This window comes from Lolium rigidum, chromosome 5 (genome assembly GCF_022539505.1).
Source record: "Lolium rigidum isolate FL_2022 chromosome 5, APGP_CSIRO_Lrig_0.1, whole genome shotgun sequence".
Lineage (NCBI taxonomy): Eukaryota > Viridiplantae > Streptophyta > Magnoliopsida > Poales > Poaceae > Lolium > Lolium rigidum.
In genome coordinates, this window is record NC_061512.1 from 146564952 (window position 1) to 146591248 (window position 26297).

The window sequence follows — 26297 nt, forward strand, 5'->3', positions numbered from 1 at the left end:
TTGTTCTACCATCCAACGCAATTACATGATCTAGAGAAACCTGAAAACAATTCGGAAAACCTCTATGCAAGAACCATTGGATCTCAAAATTACTGTCAAAAAAAGGGAGATAAGAAGATCCATGGTGGCAAGATCCAACCGGTGGTTCATCACATGAATCAGACGATTGGAATCTAAAATCATCAGCCCAATTTGAATCATTGTAATGACACAAGTGCAGCCACTGGAGATAAGACACGGGGGCAATACACAAACTCTAAACAAATCAGGACCTTGCCGCCGCCGTTCCCTCAAGATCCTTGAGATACAGGTCTAAAAAGAAAGTAATCTCAACAAGAACAGGTGCAAAAAATCAACACAGAATTTGGATTGGAAACACAGGAAAAACTTGAACCTCACTGATCGATACGATAAAGTTCAATTAAAATGGCATCAACCAAAAGAGCTGAAAAATCTATCACATATACAACAAATCAAATCATATCAGTTTAGCTCGAGAATCCTTCACAGAACGGATAAAACCAAACCGAGTCTCCACTGCCGAGCATGTGCTGCATCCAAAATGTCTAAAGGATTTGCAATAAGTAGATGTGGAAACATGATAGGGAGGGGCCATGGATCTTGAGCATCAAGTTCAGTCCGCGCCCCTGCTACCCGTCTAGCCCATTGACACGGCCATTGGCCTTCCTCCATGTTACAGTCAGCAGGGACTCAAATCGACAGAGAAAAAGGAAGCTCATCGCTGCCTCTTGACCTGCGCCGCCTCTCGACACGCAGCTGCTCCTCCCTCAAATCCCAAAAAAACAGCAACGCAAACATCTACCTAGAAACTGATCGGAGAAAAGGATGTGAAGCAAAGCCACCTACTGCTAAAGTGCTAGTGCTAAACCGAAGCAAAAAAAATTAGGCATAGAACTAGCACATGAAAAAATTGGATCCATTTGAAGCCAAAACAATTATGATCTGCATGATGGATTCGTACCCAAAAAAAAGCTTCTGGAAAGGATCTGCATCTTGGTAAATATTTATTCCAACAAAACAAATCAAAGAGTCTCAATAAAAAAGGAAGAACGAAGCTTTTTTGCTTCATATTTTGGACCCTTTATCTGTATGAACATGGGATACGGATCGGGTACACATCATGTATTACAAAAATACCAACTGAATGGATCTGGATTAGGTACACACCATGTACAAAATAATCAACACCGCGGGAAGCAATTCTAGTGGAAAAATCAACTGATTGGATCTGGATCTGGATCAGGTTCAGTGACATCACAGATCGCATGAAGTATCATGCAAAAAATACTAGATCCAGCGTTGCTAATATTTATGAGCTGGAGAAGAAACCAAGAACACCAGAGAGAACCAGGAAAACGTGTGGATCCATATCACTGCAAAAATCAATTGGAAAAAGGCAGAAAAAGAGCAAGCAGATCCAGATGGAGATCTCGAACAGCCGAGCCATGGTCCATCTATGGCATCCTCCAGCGCGCCGGCCGCCTCAACGGACGGTGACGCTACTGCGCCGGCCGCCTCAACGGACGTCGACGCTGCCGCGCCGTTGACCACCAGCACCAGCAACCCCATGTCCCTGGCGGCCCATGAACCACTCTGCTGGCTTCGAGATAGTGGGGATGCTAAATGATGGCAGCATTCCCTCAAAAAAAAATGATGGCAGCATCTGCCAAACACGTGAAAAAAGGATGTGAGTCTAGCTGGCTGGCGTAACGGCGTTTGACGAGGAGTTAGCATCGTGCTACCAAAGAATGTGCTCCCTATATCATCAAGTGTGTATATCAACGGTTAGGACCCCATGGATAGCTAGCCATGTGGCAGAATAATATTCTGCTCCCAGGGAGTCAAATAGCGCGTCTAGATATATATATATAAATATCTATATATATATATATCTAGACGCGCTATTTGACTCCCTGGGAGCAGAATAATATTCTGCACCCCGCCCGTCCGTCGCACCGCATGGTCCCCGTCCGTGCACGAAAACCATCCCGCAGGCGCCTCACCATTTCTGCATGTGACGTAATTTTATGGGCCTCACCATTTCTGCATGTGACGTAATTTTATGGCATGCATCTGAACCGGGCCACAAGAAAGCCATCCCCCACGCTAATGACATAAGCTTTTGCTTGGGCAATGTAAATTTACACCATGGCACATGATGCGTACTAGGTAAATTGTAGTACTCTGTACTATGTATACGTGCAAATAAAACTCATACGTGGAGCTATTCATATGAAGTAAATTTACATAGCAAGTCACAATAACACAATTTTGCATCGCAACCAAAATAAGCTGATTTAATTAGTTGTTCAGAAAAAAGCATAATCATATTTGGTCGAACATATCGTGTTCTATTGTCCTCTGAAGGATTCAACTAACTGAACTGAATCAATTTTGGAACGTAAGAATATCGCAACAAACACCAAAATGTCCACCAAGGTCCCACTGATTTATTGCATTTCGAAAGAGAGCTTTAGAGCCACCAATTACAATTTACTTCCCATCAATCACCACCGACTCCCATAGCTTAGCTAACCCAGAAAGAAGCACCTGACTAACACAATCATACTAGTGTTTTGGGCGCTAGCTCTTGCCTCCCTCCGTATAATTACTAGAATCACATCGTCTTTTTCAAGATGTATTTCTTATGGTGCCTTGTCATAGTAGCCAGGTAGTGCACATGGAAGCAGTGCCTGAGAGAATTGTCCGGGGAGCTGATGTCCGATACGTAGGAGCTGCTATTGGAGTCAACCATAATAGCCCAGGTGCCTCTTCCATTGGTGGCCTGACGCCAACGGTGGGGATGGGAGCTCCATTATCGACCACGCCACTGCATCTCCAGCAACGAGGAGTGGTTGCTACGTGAGCCGCCGGTGGTGCCTCTATCCTCCCGCTGTCAGCCTGGCAATTCGATGCATGTCATATGCAGATTGCATGCACAACTAATAAGCAAAAGTGCAACTGAAACTTGAAATATTAACAGGAAGTAATTAATGGCAAAACCACCAAATGAAACACACTAACACAACCTACACTATTGGATTCAGACTTGAGCTCGCCTCAGGCCACACGAGGCCAACACAACAGCAGAACATGTTACATTCGGATATCTGTTTGACCTCAAAAGAAGTTAGATCCAGTTTTAGGACCAAATGGTTAATTCATCATCGGTTCCAATAAATGAAGCAACCCCATAATTTGATCACCCTACTCTCTAAGAGAAAAACACAACTACCAAAGTAGCTCATCTCCTAGAATAAAAACAAAAAATATTTAACCAGAGTAGGATGCAGGCTCTGCTCCGGTCTGGTACAACAAAAGAGTAGGTCAACAAAAAAAAGCAATGCACTGACAAGCAGGTCACCCTCGTCTATTTTCAGTTGTTTAATGTAACAATTCTAACCCAAATACCCCCGGGTTCATGTCAAAAAAATTGAGTATTGAACTTGTAGTTCTAGCAATGCCCAAAACATCAAACACTCAATGTTTCCCCTCTGCATTTGGTGATGTAATCTAACAGACTTGAGGTAACTAAATTCTAACGTGATCTAACTTAATTTGGACAGACACTCACGACAATGCCATGAGCATATTGATACAATAATACTAGTTTTCAGACAGTTCCAAAGAAACTTCTTTTTCAGAACTAGTCCGGAAGTAGCATATGAAGTGTTTTAATTTTTTACAAGAAACAATGAGGCAGCAAACCGACTGTAACACTATGAATTATTATGTTCGGGCATAAGAACGCACAAGAAAGTAACTTCAGATGATTATTAGAATATGTCAGGCATAAGAAGGCAGGTGGCCAAAAAATTCACGTTAACTTCAGGTTCAGGTTCTAATTATTTTCTTCAGGTTCATTCTATCTCACCAATCATAGATTTTGTTAGTGACTTTTAGCTAGCTCGAAGGTTACGTAAACAAAAGAAATTAAATTTAAATCCCTAAAATTACTTGCACCTACCAGACACGGGAAAAAGGAAAGATTGATCAAAGTGTTTCGAATTCTTGTCTACGTATTCCTACTGTGGTCAATGTTTTTGTGTACTCTTTCCAGTTCAAATATGAAGCTGCAGCTAGCTTTTTGATAGTACCATCAGACAAAGCAGAACCTGGTTGGCCAAACTAGTGATTTTTTTTAGCTATGTTTACCAAATGATCTAACCAAGAGAAGAAACATGAGATCTTTCAGCTGAATCTATGTACACTTGATCACACACAATTGTAGTTATTTCAGTCTCAAAATAATTATAACTTCCGGAGTTCTAATTGACAGTATCAATTATCAAACACAAAAATGCAAGAAAGAAAAATTGACATAACTAGTAATCTTTGATAATATGGAGAGTCCCTACAGTCCAAATGATCATTCTGAAGTTTGAGGAATATCCCTGACCTTGGGAGGCAGCTGAAGGTTGGAGAACTTGAACGGATCTTCAGGTCGGGTCGAAGGTTGGAGCTACAGAGGTCGTGGTCGATTTCAGCGGCTAGTGGAGGTCTGAGACCTCAGGTACGAGCAGGAAGTCCACCTACTCGATCCAATCCAGAGACGAACACATACGAGCTGCCGCTTCTCCTTCTCCAGCCGCGGCAACAAGGCGAGTCCATGCTCAGGTTGCTGCTAGAATCCTGCTTCCAACGTTTGACCAATCAAATTGGGAACAAGAAATTTTGACGAAAAGAGGTGAGATGTCGGGAGAAACTTGCTACCAGCTGTCCTCCCACGAAGATGATGCCGATTGCCGCCGACAATCCAACCGCTGTCAACCGACTGGACGCTTATATCCGCCGCCGCCGCCGGACGACGAGATGAACCGCAGAAACGTACGCAGCCGAGGCCACCTGCTCGACGCCTGCCACTCATCCTCCCGCCGCCCGCCGCTCAACCTCTCACCACCCGCCGCCGCGTTGACCCGCTCGCCGATGTCTGCAACCAGCGCCCGCCGGCCACGACGCCGCCGAGACCACGCGCCGCTCGCCTAGCTACCGAGGCCGTCCACCGGCGTAATCCGCAGCTGCAGTCGCCCGCCCACCGCCGCAATCCCTCGCCGCTCGCCTCGAGCCGTCCGGATTGGGAACCGCCCGCCGCACACCAGCTCTCGATCTCAATCGGAAAAACTCTGGTCGTAGCCTGTAGTGGGCTTGGGCTACCTCGTACAGTCTTACACCACGACCACGGAAGGGCAAGAACCGTCAACGTAAAAAGAAAAAGAAAAATACATCACGACTGTGCGGAAGGCTGGGCCGCAAAACGTTCAGTGGCATGGTCCGGCTGGGTAAATCGACCCGGGTGTAGAATTACTTGCAGGGTGTCTAATAGAGTTTCTCTCTCTCTATATATATATATATATATATATATATATATATATATATATATATATATATATAGAAAAATAAATAAAAAAAATAAAAAAATAGCATGTATCCTGGCGTACATGCCAAGAAGGGCAAGCATGTAGACTTCAAGCATACAAGGCGTGCCCGAGAAGATTGCCACGAATGCGTGCTCTCCTGTAGCACCAATAATATGGTCGGTACTGTACCGCACCGTATCACCAATTATATGGTCGGTACTGTATCACACAGTATCACCAATTATATGGCCAATACTGTATCACACAGTATGACCAATAATATGGCGTATACTGTGACACCAATCGTTTCCACGTGGTGCCATGAAGAGAAGCGCCGAGAAGGGCCACGAAGCGGTGCTGGAGGCATCTCTCCCCCCTATAAAAGGAGGCCAAGCCTCAGAAGAAGGGACACCAACCAGAAGAGCAAGCATCAAGCATCCAGAGCACATCCGGAGCACACTCTCCGCTCGGTAGTAGCGATAGTAGATTTTCCCTAAAATAAGAAGCCTCCATAGAAGAAGGCGCTTGTAAGATATATCTGGAGAAGTTGTAAGGTATTTCCTCCGTCCGTGTGTAAACCCTTCGGGGGTTCCCGAAAGGGAAACCCGTATGTAAATTATATTGTGGAAATGAAGTAGTTTTGTGTGTCTCCCTTGATCTTTTTTATCATGGTTATATTGGATGGGTTTTTATGCTAGGGATCCTATAGGAGAAATCTCTGCGTGTAGTTCTCTGTTAAGCCCTGCATGTGGCGTCAGAACGAGAACCGTAGCCGTAGAGAAGTGTTCCCTTCGGGTGGAACTGCCTGGGAAGACGATAAAAATCAACCCATATAAACTTGGCTAAAAACATCTAGGGAAAGAAACTTAGCTGCTTCTGAAGCAATACAATGATAAATACGGGGAGTACTGAGTAGGACTATTACACCACTGCGCACACCGCCGAAAGTACCGTTGGCCTCACCAGCCTCCAAGATCCTGCAAAAAATCCATAAAATAATCTCAACATTTAATAACATTTAATAAATTTTAATCAGTTTATTTTAATTTCGAATTTATTTAGTAAATTAATTGTAATCTGTGTATATTGGTATCAGAGCTAGTGTTCAATCATTGAAAGGTTAAAGTATCTAAATTTAGAAGTTAGCACAGGAAAGGTAGTGAAATCCAAAGATAATATTGACATAAGGTGTAGAATAAATCCGTCGGAAGATCATACCGGCATACTTCCCATAGCCGGTTAAATATTGTCGTTGATCCGATATATAACTTTTTCATATCTTGGGGAAAAAGGCAAGAAAATTTAGACCAAAAATTAGAAAGTTTATTGAAAGAATATCAAAAGCTCATTGAAAGATTTTCGAGGTTTAAACAATAAAGTTGATATAGCTTTGCATAAGCTAGAAGAAGCAAAAACAAGACGAACACGGTCCGTAGGAATAACGATTATATTAAAGAAGAAGTGCTATCCCTTGGGAAAAGTATAGGGGTTTGTCCGAATAAAAACAAAGACCTATTCACGAGTGCTGAAACAAGACAAGATATTCTTAAAATTAAAGAATTAGTGCAAGAAGTAAAGAAATTGATCCTTTCATAATTTGCATGACCGAATATAACCAAGCCTTAAACGAAGTAGCAAAATATTTAACACCTCCTATTGGTTTTTCGATCACGAATCACCAAAAGAAGACTCCAAAATAATCATAAAACAAAATAACACAATCATCCGAGTTATTACTTCGGACTTTAGAAAAGCTAAATAGTGTGCGAGAAAAACAAAGAAATTGTGCTAGCCTCATCCGGGTTAGTAACATCGTCGAGAAATATCAATTCGAGAAAAATGGATATATCTAAAAACTTCGCTAGAAGAGACAGAAACCTCCGAGTTTATAAGACAAGACTCAAAACCGTTGTCAATAAAACATAGATTATCATGCAGATACAGTGATGATGTTAATAATTTAGAAGAAGTTATAGACCTTGAAAGAGATCTAGAAAGGTATCAGAAAGATACGCTAAGAAAAATAAAACCACAACAAGTATATCATATGGGTATGTTTGAAAGTAGAAGCAATCTATATAGAATATCCAGAGAAGTAGAGTTAAGTGTAATAACTCATCCAGTAGACTTGAGAATTGTAAGCAAGAATATTGAAGGTGAACTCAAATATTGTGGGTATAAATATATTCATCAAGGTATGTATATTATAGGGGTCAAAGGAATGACAAGAAAGAAATAGGAGCAAAGGTCTTAATAACGCTATTAGACAAAAGATGGGATTCGGTAGATAAAGCAGCTTTAGGCTTCATGGAAGGAGATATGAATGAAAATATGTTAATAACATATATAGCTCCGGATCTAATAATGCCTATAAGGGAATTTATTGAAAAAATGAGTATTGGGTTTCAGACTAAAGGATATGAAGACTTTAGAGGAACCAACTTGTTAGTAAGCATTGAATTTATAGGAAGACTCACAAATAAAAGTAGCTCTAGATAAAGAGTAAATGTAAATGATGTAATCGAAAATATGCAATCAAAAGGTATAAAATTCATGAGTCCCCTTACAATCGGCTCTGAGGAAAGAGCTGGAGAAGAATGGAATATAGGTGAACTAGTAGAAAGAAAGGAATTAAAACAACCACAAGCTTACATAAGCTATCAAAGCTGCGAAGGAAGTAGTAGCATTAGGTTTACAAATTATAAATCCGCATCCGTAGAAGACACAGAATCCCTCATGTCGAACCAGAATCTAGTGACAATAAAAGCAAAGATACAATAGAATGCATGGAAAGGACAGATTTAAATAATGAAATAAATCATTATGAACAAAAATTAAAACATATAGAATGGGAGTATAGCAATTCTATGATAAAAGATTGGCCTAAGATAAGAGACAAAGAGTTATTTTTCATAAGAGAAATTGCAAGGCTAAAGAAATTTAAAAAAGAGAGAGAAACAGCCACAAATAGCTCACCAAAGGTAAATAATAACATAGCATCAAAAGTTGAAGATATAAACAAAAATATTGATCAAAGTCATAAAAATAAAGCCATAAGTGAAGAAAATCAATGGGAAATAAATAATAAATTTTTAACGAGAGTTATGAAGAAGAAGAAGAAGAGTTAATGAGAGAAATGATGACAGATGAAGATTATTTAGATGCCTCTGAGGAATATAATGACTTCATAAATTCCCTAGATGATGTTGGACTACATAATTTAGAAAACGCAATAGAAGCAATGGAAGTAGACAATAGCAAAAGAAAAAGATCTGAATATAGCTATGGAGACAGTTCAACTTCAGTAAGGCAAGATGGTCCACAAGAAAGACCTAGTAGGCCTGCGGGACAATGGCCTCCGGAGAAAGATGATTTTCAACCATCTTACATTCCCGGACAATATAAATATATGGGTAGCAAGAGAAGAGATTTCGAAAAGCCAGTACAATTTCAAAACACCAAATATGATGGTGCAATATTAAATTTAGCAGCCCATGATCCAATAGATTGGCCAAATATACTCAGCATCTGGAAAGGATTAATAGTTCAAAAATACATACAAAACCAGCATAATATAGGATCTAAGGTAGAAGATATGCTGACATATCTCGAAACATTTTTAGGAGAATCTGCAAAAGTTTTATGGGAACAATGGGTAGAAACATTTCCAGCTAGTTATGCAGAATTAAAAAGGGCTGGAAGTAACCCAAACAATTTTGCAAATATTATATCAACCATAATTATAGCAGAAGATCCAGAATTAGGAGAAACCGCTTTGCAAAATGAAAGGTTAAGAGAAATAGAAAAATTAACGTTAACGAGTTGGAAAGGTATCAAAGAGTTCTCTCAACATTACTTATATAATGCTACCACTGCTAAACAAGGTTATAATGTAGGAGTAGTTGAAAGATATTTTAATAAATTACCTGATCCTTTAGGATCAATAATATTTGAGGAATATAAGAAAGAAACAGTAGGATTAGATTTAAATATATCCCAAGCCATAACATTCGTTTTCAAAAAGCTAAGAAAAATATGTACAAATATTCAAGCTCAAAGATCTATGAAAAGATCAGATTATAATTTCTGCAACAACATTGTCCAAATACCTTTAACATGTGGACAAGAACGGTACAAAAATAAAAAATATTATAAACCTCAGCGAAGGGATAATAGAAATTTTAGAACCAAGAGAAGATATTTCTTAAGAAGGTCAGATAATAGAGCCCCTTTCTTACATAAAAGGAATGTAAGAAGATATGATCCCAGAAAATCATACGATAAGACATGCAGGTGTTTCATATGTAACTCGCCTGACCATCTAAGTAGAACTTGCCCTAATAAAGACCAGAAAAGATACTCTAGTAAATATGAAGAGCAAGAGAAAGTTCTAATCATAGATAGTGTCAATGAAAATATACTGGTTTGCGATGATGAAATAAAAGATGATGAGTCAATATATTCAATCATAGAAACAGATGAAGTAGAAAAACAAAAGTTAGAAGAAGAATCCAGTGAAGATGAGTTAGATTTAATAGATGAATTGGCAGGATTAAAAATTGAAATGATGAACCAAGTAGACTGTAAACATGACTGGATCAGAGGTAAAGGAGATTATAATATAAAATGTGCTTTCTGTATATATTACCCAAGTCAAGAAAATAGGTCTACTTGTAACATATGTTTAAAACAGGCTTGTGCCTCTTGTTTAAAAGCTAAGAATCAAGAATCAAGACAAGAGTTAGAATATGAACCAGAAGATGAAATACTATCTAGCGAGTTAGAAATTTAGAAAATAGGATTAATAAGCTAGAAGTAGAATTAGAGGAATTAAAAGGAAAGTCGGAAAATAAAGGTAAAGATCAAGCTCGGGAAGAGAATGCTTCCGAAACACTGAACTAAAAGATCAAATGACAACAGTAAAAGAGCAAAAAGGAGACAGGCTAATCCAACTCAAAGATGCATTAACTAGTTTTGGAAATAAATATATAGTAAGATTACCATTTAAGGAAGTGTCAGGAATAAGAATCCCGATTAAAGTAGTACTAAAGCCAAATATTTCTTATAAAATGTGAGAGGGGATTTGGTGACTAGGTGTATACGTGAGCACCCTTTAGATGCCACACGATCTGCGTTGAGATCCGGTTCTCGTCAATTGGATCTGTTGCCTTGATGTTGTCTTATCCATCACTAAGCGTACTTGACGTGGGTCCTATGTGATTTGAAAGTGCATCTGGCCTACTATTTGAATTCAAAAAGGTGGGTCCTACGTGATTTGGAAGTGTTGTTAGTGCTGATGTGGTTTGCTAACCCAACAATGATTGTAACAGTGGATTGCTAGATGTGACACGTGTCAACCAATGGATGCGTGCTCACGTATACACCCGGTCACCAGGCTTCATCCGTATAAAATATTAGCTTTATTAGACACAGGTTGTACTAAGAACATCATCCATGACAAGTTTTTTGCTAGATGCCCAGAATTAGTGACAACCATAGATGATAGTAAAGCCGAAGTCTCTACAAACATGTCAGGAATAAAGAAATTACATAACCAATTAGCATTTAAGATTGAATCATACATAAATGGCACAAAATATATAATAGATGAAATCACAATCAGGGATTTGTCAGTAATAAACAATGACATGATCCTAGGTTTACAATTCCTACAGCAGTCCTTACAAACCACTATAATACATGAAGATGGAGTTACCTTTATTCCTCACAAAGATAATGTTCCATACATATCTGAGGCTCGAAAGCAAAGAAAATCTTTACAAAATGGAGAAATAACTAAGGAAGACAAGGAATACTTTTCTAGCGATGACACTCCTAGAACTTGCAAGGAAGATAAAATTAGTAACACCATAGAAGAATATTTCATAGAAAATGCATGCACGAATGCATAGGATTACAATCATTCTCACCAAATTGGTATAGAGATATAAAATCTAAACAAGATATAAATAAAATTGTGCAAAGACTAGAAGACATACAAATAATTGGGGAAATACCAATGAAGCATTGGGATAAGAATTCCATAGTATGCAAAATAAATATTATAAACCCTGACTACATAATCAAGACAGGACCAATAGAAGCTACTCCCAAAGATATAGAAGAGTTTAAAATGCATATCGAAGAATTAATAAAATTAAAAGCAATTAGAGAAAGTAGAAGTCCTCATCGATCAGCTGCATTTATAGTTAGAAACCATGCTGAAGAAGTCAGAGGAAAGTCTAGAATGGTTATTAATTACAAAATACTTAATGATAACACGATAGATGATGCATTCAATATACCCAATAAGCGGGAATGGATAAATAGAATACAAGGAAGCAAATATTTCTCTAAGTTTGATCTAAAAGCCGGTTTACGGCAAGTGAAAATGGCGAGAAGAATCTATTCCATGGATAGCTTTTACCTGTCCTCAAGGACATTATGAATGGCTAGTCATGCCGTTAGGCTTAAAGAATGCACCCGCATTATTTCAAAGAAAAATGCAAAACATATTTAATGAAAATCAAGCTTTTATATTAGTTTATGTAGATGATCTACTTGTTTTCTCAAAATCCTATAAAGAGCATATTGCTCATCTTGAAACTTTCTTCAGGAAAGTAGAACAGAATGGGTTAATACTATCCAAAAAGAAAATGGAAATTTGCAAAGAAAAAATCAATTTTCTTGGACACGAAATAGGCGAAGGAAAGATATACCTACAAGAGCATATAGCCAGAAAAATATTACAATTTCCTGATACTATGAATGACAAAAGATTCTACAACAATTTCTAGGAATTGTGAACTATGCAAGGAATTATATAGATAACTTAGCAAAACTTGCTGGTCCATTATATGCAAAACTAAGGAAAAATGGCCGAAATATTTTAATTACGAAGATATAAAGCTTGTAAAAGCTATAAAAGAAAAGGTTAAATATTTGAAGCCTTTAGAATTGCCACTAGATGATAATTATTTAATCATTGAAACAGATGCATCTCAAGAAGGATGGGGTGCTATATTGAAGCAAAAACCTAATAAATTTTCTGCAAAGACAGAAGAGAAAATATGCAGATATGCCTCAGGAAGCTATAAACTAAAGACAGTAAATAACATCGATAGAGAAATCCTTGCAATAGTCCATGCAATCAATGCATTTAGACTATATTTAGGATTTAAAGAATTCACGATACTGAACCGATCGTGAAGCAATATGCGAATATTATAATCAAATCAATAGCAAGAAAAGTTCAACTAGAAGATGGGTTCTATTTGAAGATATAATAACTGGGAATGGATATAAGGTTGTTTTTGAACATATTAAAGGAAAAGATAACTGTTTACCTGACATATTCTCTCGTTCATCAATTTTGCAGAAATGAAGAGATGAATGAATTTCAATGGAATGGAAACATTCTCATTTGGAGCTGAAAATAAACTATGAATATTCCCTCCAAATACATACAAATTCAAGCCGAAGGATCACATTGTCCTCGATGATATGCAAGAATGCATATTGGACAATTTGTGGTATCAATATAATAACAAAAGAGATGAGAAGGGATATTTTCTATCAATCCTAAATAGCCTTTCTGAATATTTTAATATGATTAATGGGATATTTTCTGATGAGGGCATTTTCCCATTAATCATATTAAAATATTCAGAAAGGCTATTTAGGATTGATAGAAAATATCCCTTCTCATCTCTTTTGTTATTATATTGATACCACAAATTGTCCAATATGCATTCTTGCATATCATCGAGGACAATGTGATCCTTCGGCTTGAATTTGTATGTATTTGGAGGGAATATTCGTAGTTTATTTTCAGCTCCAAATGAGAATGTTTTCATTCCATTGAAATTCATTCCTCTCTTCATTTCTGCAAAATTGATGAACGAGAGAATATGTCAGTAAACGATTATCTTTTCCTTTAATATGTTCAAAAACAACCTTATATCCATTCCCGTTATTATATCTTCAAATAGAACCCATCTTCTAGTTGAACTTTTCTTGCTATTGATTTGATTATAATATTCGCATATTGCTTCACAGATCGGTTATCATCGTGAATTCTTTAAATCCTAAATATAGTCTAAATGCATTGATTGCATGGACTATTGCAAGGATTTCTCTATCGATGTTATTTACTTGTCTTTAGTTTATAGCTTCCCGAGGCATATCTCGCATATTTTCTCTTCTCGTCTTTGCGAAAATTTATTAGGTTTTTGCTTCAATATAGCACCCCATCCTTCTTGAGATGCATCTGTTTCAATGATTAAATAATTATCATCTAGTGGCAATTCTAAAGGCTTCAAATATTTAACCTTTTCTTTTATAGCTTTTACAAGCTTTATATCTTCGTAATTAAAATATTTCGGCCATTTTTCCTTAGTTTTGCATATAATGGACCAGCAAGTTTTGCTAAGTTATCTATATAATTCCTTGCATAGTTCACAATTCCTAGAAATTGTTGTAGAATCTTTTTGTCATTCATAGTATCGGAAATTGTAATATTTTTCCGGCTATATGCTCTTGTAGGTATATCTTTCCTTCGCCTATTTCGTGTCCAAGAAAATTGATTTTTTCTTTGCAAATTTCCATTTTCTTTTTGGATAGTATTAACCCATTCTGTTCTACTTTCCGAAGAAAGTTTCAAGATGAGCAATATGCTCTTTATAGGATTTTGAGAAAACAAGTAGATCATCTACATAAACTAATATAAAAGCTTGATTTTCATTAAATATGTTTTGCATTTTTCTTTGAAATAATGCGGGTGCATTCTTTAAGCCTAACGGCATGACTAGCCATTCATAATGTCCTTGAGGACAGGTAAAAGCTGTCCATGGAATAGATTCTTCTGCCATTTTCACTTGCCAGAAACCGGCTTTTAGATCAAACTTAGAGAAATATTTGCTTCCTTGTATTCTATTTATCCATTCCTGCTTATTGGGTATATTGAATGCATCATCTACTGTGTTATCATTAAGTCTTTTGTAATTAATAACCATTCTAGACTTTCCTCTGACTTCTTCAGCATGGTTTCTAACTATAAATGCAGCTGATCGATGAGGACTTCTACTTTCTCTAATTGCTTTTAATTTTATTAATTCTTCGATATGCATTTTAAACTCTTCTATATCTTTGGGAGTAGCTTCTATTGGTCCTGTCTTGATTATGTAGTCAGGGTTTGTAATATTTATTTTGCATACTATGGAATTCTTATCCCAATGCTTCATTGGTATTTCCCCAATTATTTGTATGTCTTCTAGTCTTTGCACAATTGTATTTATATCTTGTTTAGATTTTATATCTCTATACCAATTTGGTGAGAATGATTGTAATCCTATGCATTCTGTGCATGCATTTTCTATGAAATATTCTTCTATGGTGTTACTAATTTTATCTTCCTTGCAAGTTCTAGGAGTGTCATCGCTAGAAAAGTATTCCTTGTCTTCCTTAGTTATTTCTCCATTTTGTAAAGATTTTCTTTGCTTTCGAGCCTCGTATATGTATGGAACATTATCTTTGTGAGGAATAAAGGTAACTCCATCTTCATGTATTATAGTGGTTTGTAAGGACTGCTTGTAGGAATTGTAAACCTAGGATCATGTCATTGTTTATTACTGACAAATCCCTGATTGTGATTTCATCTATTATATATTTTGTGCCATTTATGTATGATTCAATATTAAATGCTAATTGGTTATGTAATTTCTTTATTCCTGACATGTCTGTAGAGACTTCGGCTTTACTATCATCTATGGTTGTCACTAATTCTGGGCATCTAGCAAAAAACTTGTCATGGATGATGTTCTTAGTACAACCTGTGTCTAATAAAGCTAATATTTTATAAGAAATATTTGGCTTTAGTACTACTTTAATCGGGATTCTTATTCCTGACACTTCCTTAAATGGTAATCTTACTATATATTTATTTCCAAAACTAGTTAATGCATCTTTGAGTTGGATTAGCCTGTCTCCTTTTTGCTCTTTTACTGTTGTCATTTGATCTTTTAGTTCAGTGTTTCTGGAAGCATTCTCTTCCTGAGCTTTATCTTTACCTTTATTTTCTGACTTTCCTTTTAATTCCTCTAATTCTACTTCTAGCTTATTAATCCTATTTTCTAAATTTCTAACTCTGCTAGATAGTATTTCATCTTCTGGTTCATATTCTAACTCTTGTCTTGATTCTTGATTCTTAGATTTTAAACAAGAGGCACAAGCCTGTTTTAAACATATGTTACAAGTAGACCTATTTTCTTGACTTGGGTAATATATACAGAAAGCACATTTTATATTATAATCTCCTTTACCTCTGATCCAGTCATGTTTACAGTCTACTTGGTTCATCATTTCAATTTTTAATCCTGCCAATTCATCTATTAAATCTAACTCATCTTCACTTGATTCTTCTTCTAACTTTTGTTTTTCTACTTCATCTGTTTCTATGATTGAATATATTGACTCATCATCTTTTATTTCATCATCGCAAACCGAGTATATTTTCATTGACACTATCTATGATTAGAACTTTCTCTTGCTCTTCATATTTACTAGAGTATCTTTTCACGGTCTTTATTAGGGCAAGTTCTACTTAGATGGTCGGACGAGTTACATATGAAACACCTCGCATGTCTTATCGTATGATTTTCTGGGATCATATCTTCTTACATTCCTTTTATGTAAGAAAGGGGCTCTATTATCTGACCTTCTTAAGAAATATCTTCTCTTGGTTCTAAAATTTCTATTATCCCTTCGCTGAGGTTTATAATATTTTTTATTTTTGTACCGTTCTTGTCCACATGTTAAAGGTATTTGGACAATGTTGTTGCAGAAATTATAATCTGATCTTTTCATAGATCTTTGAGCTTGAATATTTGTACATATTTTTCTTAGCTTTTTGAAAACGAATGTTATGGCTTGGGATATATTTAAATCTAATCCTACTGTTTCTTTCTTATATTCCTCAAATATTATTGATCCTAAAGGATCGGGTAATTTATTAAAATATCTTTCAACTACTCCTACATTATAACCTTGTTTAGCAAGTGGTAGCATTATATAAGTAATGTTGAGAGAACTCTTTGATACCTTTCCAACTCGTTAACGTTAATTTTTCTATTTCTCTTAACCTTTCATTTTGCAAAGCGGTTTCTCCTAATTCTGGATCTTACTGCTATAATTATGGTTGATATAATATTTGCAAAATTGTTTGGGTTACTTCCAGCCCTTTTTAATTCTCGCATAACTAGCTGGAAATGTTTCTACCCATTGTTCCCATAAAACTTTCGCAGATTCTCCTAAAAATGTTTCGAGATATGTCAGGCATATCTTCTACCTTAGATCCTATATTATGCTTGGTTTTGTATGTATTTTTGAACTATTAATCCTTTCCGGATACTGAGTATATTTGGCCAATCTATTGGATCATGGGCTGCTAAATTTAATATTGCACCATCATATTTGGTGTTTTGAAATTGTACTGGCTTTTCGAAATCTCTTCTCTTGCTACCCATATATTTATATTGTCCGGGAATGTAAGATGGTTGAAAATCATCTTTCTCCGGAGGCCATTGTCCCGCAGGCCTACTAGGTCTTTCTTGTGGACCATCTTGCCTTATCGAAGTTGAACTTGTCTCCATAGCTATATTCAGATCTTTTTCTTTTGCTATTGTCTACTTCCATTGCTTCTATTGCGTTTTCTAAATTATGTAGTCCAACATCATCTAGGGAATTTATGAAGTCATTATATTCCTCAGAGGCATCTAAATAATCTTCATCTGTCATCATTTCTCTCATTAACTCTTCTTCTTCTTCTTCATAACTCTCTGTTAAAAATTTATTATTTATTTCCCATTGATTTTCTTCACTTATGGCTTTATTTTTATGACTTTGATCAATATTTTTGTTTATATCTTGAACTTTTGATGCTATGTTATTATTTACCTTTGGTGAGCTATTTGTGGCTGTTTCTCTCTCTTTTTTAAATTTCTTTATCCTTGCAATTTCTCTTATGAAAAATAACTCTTTGTCTCTTATCTTAGGCCAATCTTTTATCATAGAATTGCTATACTCCCATTCTATATGTTTTAATTTTTGTTCATAATGATTTATTTCATTATTTAAATCTGTCCTTTCCATGCATTCTATTGTATCTTTGCTTTTATTGTCACTAGATTCTGGTTCTGACATGAGGGATTCTGTGTCTTCTACAGATGCAGATTTATAATTTGTAAACCTAATGCTACTACTTCCTTCGCAGTTTTGATAGCTTATGTAAGCTTGTGGTTGTTTTAATTCCTTTCTTTCTACTAGTTCACCTATATTCCATTCTTCTCCAGCTCTTTCCTCAGAGCCGATTGTAAGGGGACTCATGAATTTTATACCTTTTGATTGCATATTTTCGATTACATCATTTACATTTACTCTGTATCTAGAGCTACTTTTATTTGTGAGTCTTCCTATAAATTCAATGCTTACTAACAAGTTGGTTCCTCTAAAGTCTTCATATCCTTTAGTCTGAAACCCAATACTCATTTTTTCAATAAATTCCCTTATAGGCATTATTAGATCTGGAGCTATATATGTTATTAACATATTTTCATTCATATCTCCTTCCATGAAGCCTAAAGCTGCTTTATCTACTGAATCCCATCTTTTGTCTAATAGCGTTATTAAGACCTTTGCTCCTATTTCTTTCTTGTCATTCCTTTGACCCCTATAATATACATACCTTGATGAATATATTTATACCCACAATATTTGAGTTCACCTTCAATATTCTTGCTTACAATTCTCAAGTCTACTGGATGAGTTATTACACTTAACTCTACTTCTCTGGATATTCTATATAGATTGCTTCTACTTTCAAACATACCCATATGATATACTTGTTGTGGTTTTATTTTTCTTAGCGTATCTTTCTGATACCTTTCTAGATCTCTTTCAAGGTCTATAACTTCTTCTAAATTATTAACATCATCAGCTGTACTGCATGATAATCTATGTTTTATTGACAACGGTTTTGAGTCTTGTCTTATAAGCTGGAGGTTTCGTCTCTTCTAGCGAAGTTTTTAGATATATCCATTTTTCCGAATTGATATTTCTCGACGATGTTACTAACCCGGATGAGGCTAGCACAATTTCTTTGTTTTTCTCGCACACTATTTAGCTTTTCTAAAGTCTGAAGTAATAACTGGATGATTGTGTTATTTTGTTTTATGATTATTTTGGAGTCTTCTTTTGGTGATTCGTGATCAGAAAAACCAATAGGAGGTGTTAAATATTTTGCTACTTCGTTTAAGGCTTGGTTATATTCGGTCATGCAAATTATGAAAGGATCAATTTCTTTACTTCTTGCACTAATTCTTTAATTTTAAGAATATCTTGTCTTGTTTCAGCACCTGTGAATAGGTCTTTGTTTTTATTCAGACAAACCCCTATACTTTTCCCAAGGGATAGCACTTCTTCTTTAATATAATCGTTATTCCTACAGACCGTGTTCTGTCTTGTTTTTGCTTCTTCTAGCTTATGCAAAGCTATATCAACTTTATTGTTTAAACCTGAAAATCTTTCAATGAGCTTTTGATATTCTTTCAATAAACTTTCTAATTTTTGGTCTAAATTTTCTTGCCTTTTTCCCCAAGATATGAAAAAGTTATATATCAGATCAACGACAATATTTAACTGGCTATGGGAAGTATGCCAGGTATGATCTTCCGACGGATTTATTCTACACCTTATGTCAATATTATCTTTGGATTTCACTACCTTTCATGTGCTAACTTCTAAATTTAGATACTTTAACCTTTCAATGATTGAACACTAGCTCTGATACCAATATACACAGATTACAATTAATTTACTAAATAAATTCGAAATTAAAATAAACTGATTAAAATTTATTAAATGTTATTAAATGTTGAGATTATTTTATGGATTTTTTGCAGGATCTTGGAGGCTGGCGAGGCCAACGGTACTTTCGGCGGTGTGCGCAGTGGTGTAATAGTCCTACTCAGTACTCCCCGTATTTATCATTGTATTGCTTCAGAAGCAGCTAAGTTTCTTTCCCTAGATGTTTTTAGCCAAGTTTATATGGGTTGATTTTTATCGTCTTCCCGGTGCAGTTCCATCCGAAGGGAACACTTCTCTACGGCTACGGTTCTCGTTCTGACGCCACATGCAGGGCTTAACAGAGAACTACACGCAGAGATTTCTCCTATAGGATCCCTAGCATAAAAACCCATCCCATATAACCATGATAAAAAGATCAAGGGAGACACACAAAACTACTTCATTTCCACAATATAATTTACATACGGGTTTCCCTTTCGGGAACCCCCGAAGGGTTTACACACGGACGGAGGAAATACCTTACAACTTCTCCAGATATATCTTACAAGCGCCTTCTTCTATAGAGGCTTCTTATTTTAGGGAAAATCTACTACTGCTACTACTGAGCGGAGAGTGTGCTCTGGATGTGCTCTGGATGCTTGATGCTTGCTCTTCTGGTTGGTGTCCCTTCTTCTGAGGCTTGGCCTCCTTTTATAGGGGGGAGAGATGCCTCCAGCACCGCTTCGTGGCCCTTCTCGGCGCTTCTCTTCATGGCACCACGTGGAAACGGTTGGTGTCACAGTATACGCCATATTATTGGTCATACTGTGTGATACAGTATTGGCCATATAATTGGTGATACTGTGTGATACAGTACCGACCATATAATTGGTGATACTGTGCGGTACAGTACCGACCATATTATTGGTGCTACAGGAGAGCACGCATTCGTGGCAATCTTCTCGGGCACGCCTTGTATGCTTGAAGTCTACATGCTTGCCCTTCTTGGCATGTACGCCAGGATACATGCTATTTTTTTTTCTGTTGCTACAGTGGAATTTTTACTGTTGCTATAGTAGAAGGATTCACGGTGTTAGACATTTTCGTTATATTCCCATTCCGAACAATCCCCTCCGTTAGTTAACCATACCAAAACAACAACTAGCCACGGACACGGGTTGTACCATAGAAAAAGAAACCGTCCGACGGTAAATTTCCAAAAATCTCAACAACACCACGGTTCATACAAACCGTAGGAAATATTTTGCCAAAACAACAATAAATTGACGGTCATGGTGTGGCATTTTTTTGGAGTTGACCACGTGTGGATATGTAGCATGGCATCACCCTTTTTTTTAAAATCCCGTGTACTACAACCAGGACCCGACACAAATGTGTGAAAACAAGTAAAAAAAGCACATTTTTTCATATGGCATGGAGCTAGCCACCGTAAACGTGACTACGTGCGAAAAGCATCCAACGTCATCACCCTTTTTCAATTCGTGTATTTCACCGCAGCCAATAGCAATGTGTCGTTTTGGTTTTTTTCTTTTCACGGACCGAAAGGGATGACCGATATCAACAATTTGGCATTGGGCTACATCAACACCGTAGTCATGAGTCTCGCTCCTCTCACGGGATACATCAACAATTTGGCATTGGCGTCGAGTCCACGGACAACCTGCCAAGCCCGACCCTCTACCCGACGTTCCTGAACGCGACGGCGATGCTGCGGGAGCCCTTCGCCGAGTTCATGGCGTCGCTCCCGTCCCCACCGCTCGTGCTCATCTCCGACTTCTTCCTCGGGTTCACGCACGGCGTCACGGCCGACGCTGGTGTCCACCGCATCGTGTTCGTGCTTCTCCCTGGCCATGTGCAAGTCGCTAATCGCGAGCCCGCCACCGCCGCCAAGCGCGGAGCACAGCGCTAGCTTCCACGTGGCCCGCATGCCGGAGCGCGTGAGGATCACGTCGCGGAGGTCCCGGACACGATCGCGAAGATCTTGGACCCGGTGAGCCGGTTCATCATCGACCACTTCGGCGAGTCGGACGAGTGCAGCTGGGTCGTGCTGGTGAACAGCTTTGCGACGGTGGACGAGGACTACGTGGTGGCCCTGATGTCGTTCTACCAGCCGGACGCCCGCGCCTGGCTGGTCGGCCCGATGTTTCTTGCTGCCGGCGACATGCCGGAGCGCGAGGAGGAGCATGACCCCGAGGGCTGTCTACCATGGCTCGACGAGAGGGCGGTGAGGTCGGAGACATCGATCTACGTGTCATTCGGCACGCATGCCTACGTTTCTGACGAGCAGCTCGACGAGCTGGCGTGCGGGCTGGTGCGGTCCGTCCACCCCTTCCTCTGGGCCGTGCGGTCCGCTGCGTGGTCGCCGCCGGTGGAGGTGGGGCCGCGCGGACGGATCGTCCGCGGGTGGGTGCCTCAGAGAAGCGTGCTGGCTCACCGCGCGGTGGGAGGGTTCGTGAGCCACTGCGGGTGGAACTCGGTGATGGAGTGCCTCGCGGCGGGGAAGCCCGTGCTGGCATGGCCGATTATGGCCGAGCAGCACCTGAACGCATACCACGTCGCGGACATCATCGGCGCCGGTGTCAGGATGATGGTCGTCAAGGTCGCCGGGGGCGCGGTCGTCGAGAGGGCGGCAGTGGAGCGGAAGGTGAGGAGGCTGATGGACGCCGGCGAGGAAGGGCGGAAGATGCGGGAGAAGGCCTCTTGGGCTCAGCAGGCGGCGAAGGCAGCGGTGAGTGACGGTGGCACGTCGCGCGTGGCGCTGATGAAGCTGGTGGAAGAGCTGCAGCGATGTGTAAATTATTGCTTAGCTTGTTTTTTGTTTTAAAACTGGTAAAGTGTGTCGACCAACAGCTACCACGCACGTCGATACGAATCCAGCGAAAGTTTGTAAGACCATCATGCCATGTGCAAAGCACACTTAAAACAACACGAATTCGGTCATTATCCTAGTTTGATATCTCGATCTAGTTGGAGCGCAATGTAAACAACAACAAAGTTATGAAGATTGTTTTTGGATCTGTAACACACTGTACACGATTGCGTTGGCAATTTTAGATCTATGGAAGACGAACTATGCTCATGTATGTGTAATGTTTTTTCAGTTTAGCCTCATCGTCCCCAGTTAGAGAAGCACAACCAGACCATGGTCAACCGATCCACCACAGTACCTTTTTTAAATACCAAAACCACAACCAGACCATGGTCACGGTTTGTACCTAGAAAAACGACCGTGGGCACGGAAAAATTCCAAAACGACAACCATACTACGGTATGGATCGTACCACAATTTCAACCACACCGTGGTAAAGATTATACCAAAACAACAAATAAAGCACGGTCACGGTTTTTTTTGCCAACGTGTGAAAAGCATCCAACGACCACGTCCTTTTTCTATCCTTGTACTTCACCATAGCCGTGATCAGTATCTGCCATCGAGAAACCGCAGCTTCTTCGTTAGAAGAAAAATTATATTAGGTGAACCACATAAAATATAAGAGCTAACCTATAACAGGTCGATTGGAAAAAATGCCGCGGCTAATTGAACGACCACTTATCAACGACCATGGCTGTCCTTAATTACGACATAGTTTGTTTTAAATTGGACCGTTCCGTCTCAAATGTGTGAAAAAGAGTAAAAAAGACAAATTCCATACGGTATGGCTCTAGGTACCGTCACCGTTGCAATGTGTCAAAACGTGTAAAAAACCTAAATTGCACATGGATGGTTGCCTTGACCGTTGCCGAAACCATGGCCTTCTGTAGGACATAATTTTTATTAAACCATACCGTGCCGACGAAAATGTGTGAAAACTAATAAAAATGACACATTTCATACGGTTACCGGCTACCGTCACCGGTGTGATTTGTCAAAAGGACTAAAAAAGGCTAAAATTTCACATGACGGATGGTCACCACCGTAGCCGACACAATGTGTGGAATGATGTTAAAAAAGGTGTGGGAAAGTTGTGGCAACGTTTATTCCTGCCGTTTTAGACTCCATGCAATCACGGAGCTCAAACGGCCGTTCAGTGGAAGTGCTCCTGGGTATTTGATCTGGACATGAGTAGAATCAGAACTCCTTCTATCCAACGGCTGCTACCCTATGCACAGCTACCACCCTTGGTAGAAAATCCGCGTCGTATATATATATATATATATATATATATATATATATATATATATATATATATATATATATATATATATATAGGATAAATACTTCCTACCCCTGGGTGTAGTTACACCCATACGTAATATACTACCATACGGGAGTATGTAAGATACTTTATCGGTTTAAGTATGTTCGTATACTATATCTAAGATACTCCAAACCAAGTTTTGTGAAAAAAATGCAAGTGAACCCATAGTTTGCACTATATATCCGAAATACATGCATATGTATACGTAAAAAATGAGTCTACGTAAAAAAATGTACATAGTGCCTGCAAAGTAGTATATATACTTCCAAAATAGTTTTATATACTTCATACTACATGTACATATTATCCGGTATGATAGATACTCTATAGATTACGAGAAACATGTGTGGGTGTAACTACACCCGGGTGTAGTATGAATATGTCCTATATATATATATATATATATATATATATATATATATATATATATATATATATATATATATATATATATATATATATATATATATATATATATATATATATATATATATATATATATATGCCCAACTATTCTCGAACCCCCCTTAAGAGGGTTCTAGAATAGCTATTCTCGAACCCCCGGACCACCTTCTTTCTTCCGACCCGACCGACAAAAAATAATACGGAGTAGCCCCGATGCGAACCCAGTGCCACGCAACTGAACCGCCCGTCCTAACCTCCCCCAAATCCAATCCCGCCTCCTACCTCATCGGCGCCGGCGAGCGAGCGGCGGCGGTAGCCGACGCGAGGGAGCCGGTGACGGAGTCCGGCGAAATCCCCCGAGGAAAATACACGCACGCCTCCCTACCCCGGCGACCAACCGCCCCACCTCCTCCAATCCAGGCGGCGCCCCACCTCCTCCCGCCCAGGCGGCGCCCCTCCTCCCGCCCAGGCGGCTCCCCACCTCCTCCAATCCCGGCGGCGCCCACCTCCTCCCACCCAGGCGGCGCCCCACCTCCTCCCACCCCGGCGGCGACCCACCTCCTCCAACCCCGGCGGCGACCCACCTCCTCCTTCGCCGGCGGCGCCCCACCTCCTCCCACCCCGGCGGCGCCCAACACCTGCACCTGCGTCATGGACGGTCGGCGGCGCTCTGCAGCTCGACCATGGCGCATCGCCCCGACGCGGAGATCTACGCGGCGCTGCGGGACTGCGGCATGGACCCCGACGAGGCCGTCATCCGACTCCTCTCCCAAGGTCCCGTCTCCCTCTGCCGTGCCTCGCACCTGCTCTTTTGCTGCACCCATAGTTTTTTGTGTTGTTTTTGTCCCGTTGGTTACTAGTCTCCGGGTTGTGTACGTGCGAAATGGATTGGAGGAACGTGCCTTCTTCGTTTTACCCCGCTGATTTACGGTGATCTCGCTGCTCTGCTAATGGAGTTCGTCTCCGGAGGAGGTGCTGCAGGGCTAGTAGCAGCAAGACGTGTTCCTCTGTAGTCTGTAGAGTTTTTCTCTGTTGGGTGCACGCCTCTCATTTAGGATGGGGCTGTACGCTCTGTGTGATTTACTTGTGCTAGTTCACTGGACTAGTATTTTCTTGGCAAAGGATTTGATGCTTGTTAATTTTACAATTTTTTGTTGGGGGTGTACTGATTTTTAACCGTCGATGGCTTGTGTATTAGATTGATTATTTTGATTGATTAAAGTTTGAATGATCGAATCGCACATAAATAATTTCAGAAGCTCGGTCTTTTGATTTCACGAAGTTCGTTCCACAATGAACTGCTAGTGCTTGTCCGGTTTTTCGGCTTTGCTTGAATACTAGGAACGCAAATAGCGAGAACTTTATTCATGGAAGAGGTAGTTAAAATATACACATCTGGCCCTTCTCCTCCAAGCTCATAATCGCCCGTGCAATGGTATATCATTTGCTCATTATCACGCTTGTTGATATGCCTGTGAGAATCGGATATCTTTATTCATGAAAGCAAATAAAAAAAACAGAAGTTCAGTGCGATACGAAAAGAAATTCGCATCGCTCAGATTAGTTCAATTTCCAGTTTTTGGAGTTTGTTTAGGTTGTCTTATAGTTTCAGCTAAAAACAGTTAAAAGTTGGTTCATTTTTTATTCGATAAAAACATGAGAAAAGGTCAGTTAAGTTGGTTCATTCTGGAGGGTATGCTCTGGACAGTTTATAAATTCATATCGGTAGTTCACCAATTTGATTTGGGGCAGTTTTCCTATCCCACAATTACTAACTCACTCATGACTAATTAAAAATATGAGTTCACTTGATTATTTCAAGCAGTGCACTAAATTCGCAGAGGCAGTTCAGTTAGCAAAATAAGATTTAAAATGGTCGTAGTTCACTCCACAAGCAAACGAGATGGTTCTCTTTTATCTTCTTTGCATTGGCCCCATCAAAATGTCAATATTTCCAATGATGAGGCTCCAAAGTTTCACTGCTTGGCTACAGTCCCGTGAGCACGCCATGCTGTTGGACAAGCTGCTGGACGCCCAGGTACTACAAGTCGTTGCTGTAGACATGTAAAAAAGTGAAGTTCACTTTTATAAAAAATACAAGTTAGCTTTTATTTAAAATGCAAGCTCGCCACATAAGCAAAAAAATGTGAAGTTCACTCTTATTTAAAATGCAAGTCCGCTTTTATTTAAAATGCAAGCTCGCTTGTCCACATAAGCACAATAAAGTGAAGTTCACTTTCATAAAAAATGCAAGTTCGCTTTTATTTAAAATGCAAGCTTGCTTGTCCACATATGCACAAAAAGATGAAGTTCGCTTTTATTCAAAATGCAAGTTCGCTTGTCCACATAAACACAAAAATGTGAAGTTCGCTTTTATTTAAAATGCAAGTTTTCTTGTCTGCAAGGTTCACTACAGAGTTTGTCTGCAAGGTTCACTACAGAGTTTGTTATATAC

At 39.0% G+C, this 26297-nt stretch overlaps 1 long non-coding RNA gene and 1 pseudogene across 1 annotated transcript; one reads left to right on the plus strand and one right to left on the minus strand.

The window, feature by feature from the left end:
- Positions 1–2361: 2361 nt before the first annotated feature.
- LOC124658468 lies at positions 2362–4850 on the minus strand. The gene is made up of 3 exons (XR_006989204.1): positions 4735–4850; positions 4421–4653; positions 2362–2922 (listed from the first exon to the last, which is right to left on the minus strand). It is a non-coding gene; the product is annotated as an uncharacterized LOC124658468 (long non-coding RNA).
- Positions 4851–19076: 14226 nt separating this feature from the next.
- On the plus strand, positions 19077–22363 carry LOC124656521 (annotated as a pseudogene).
- The last annotated feature ends 3934 nt before the right edge of the window (positions 22364–26297 follow it).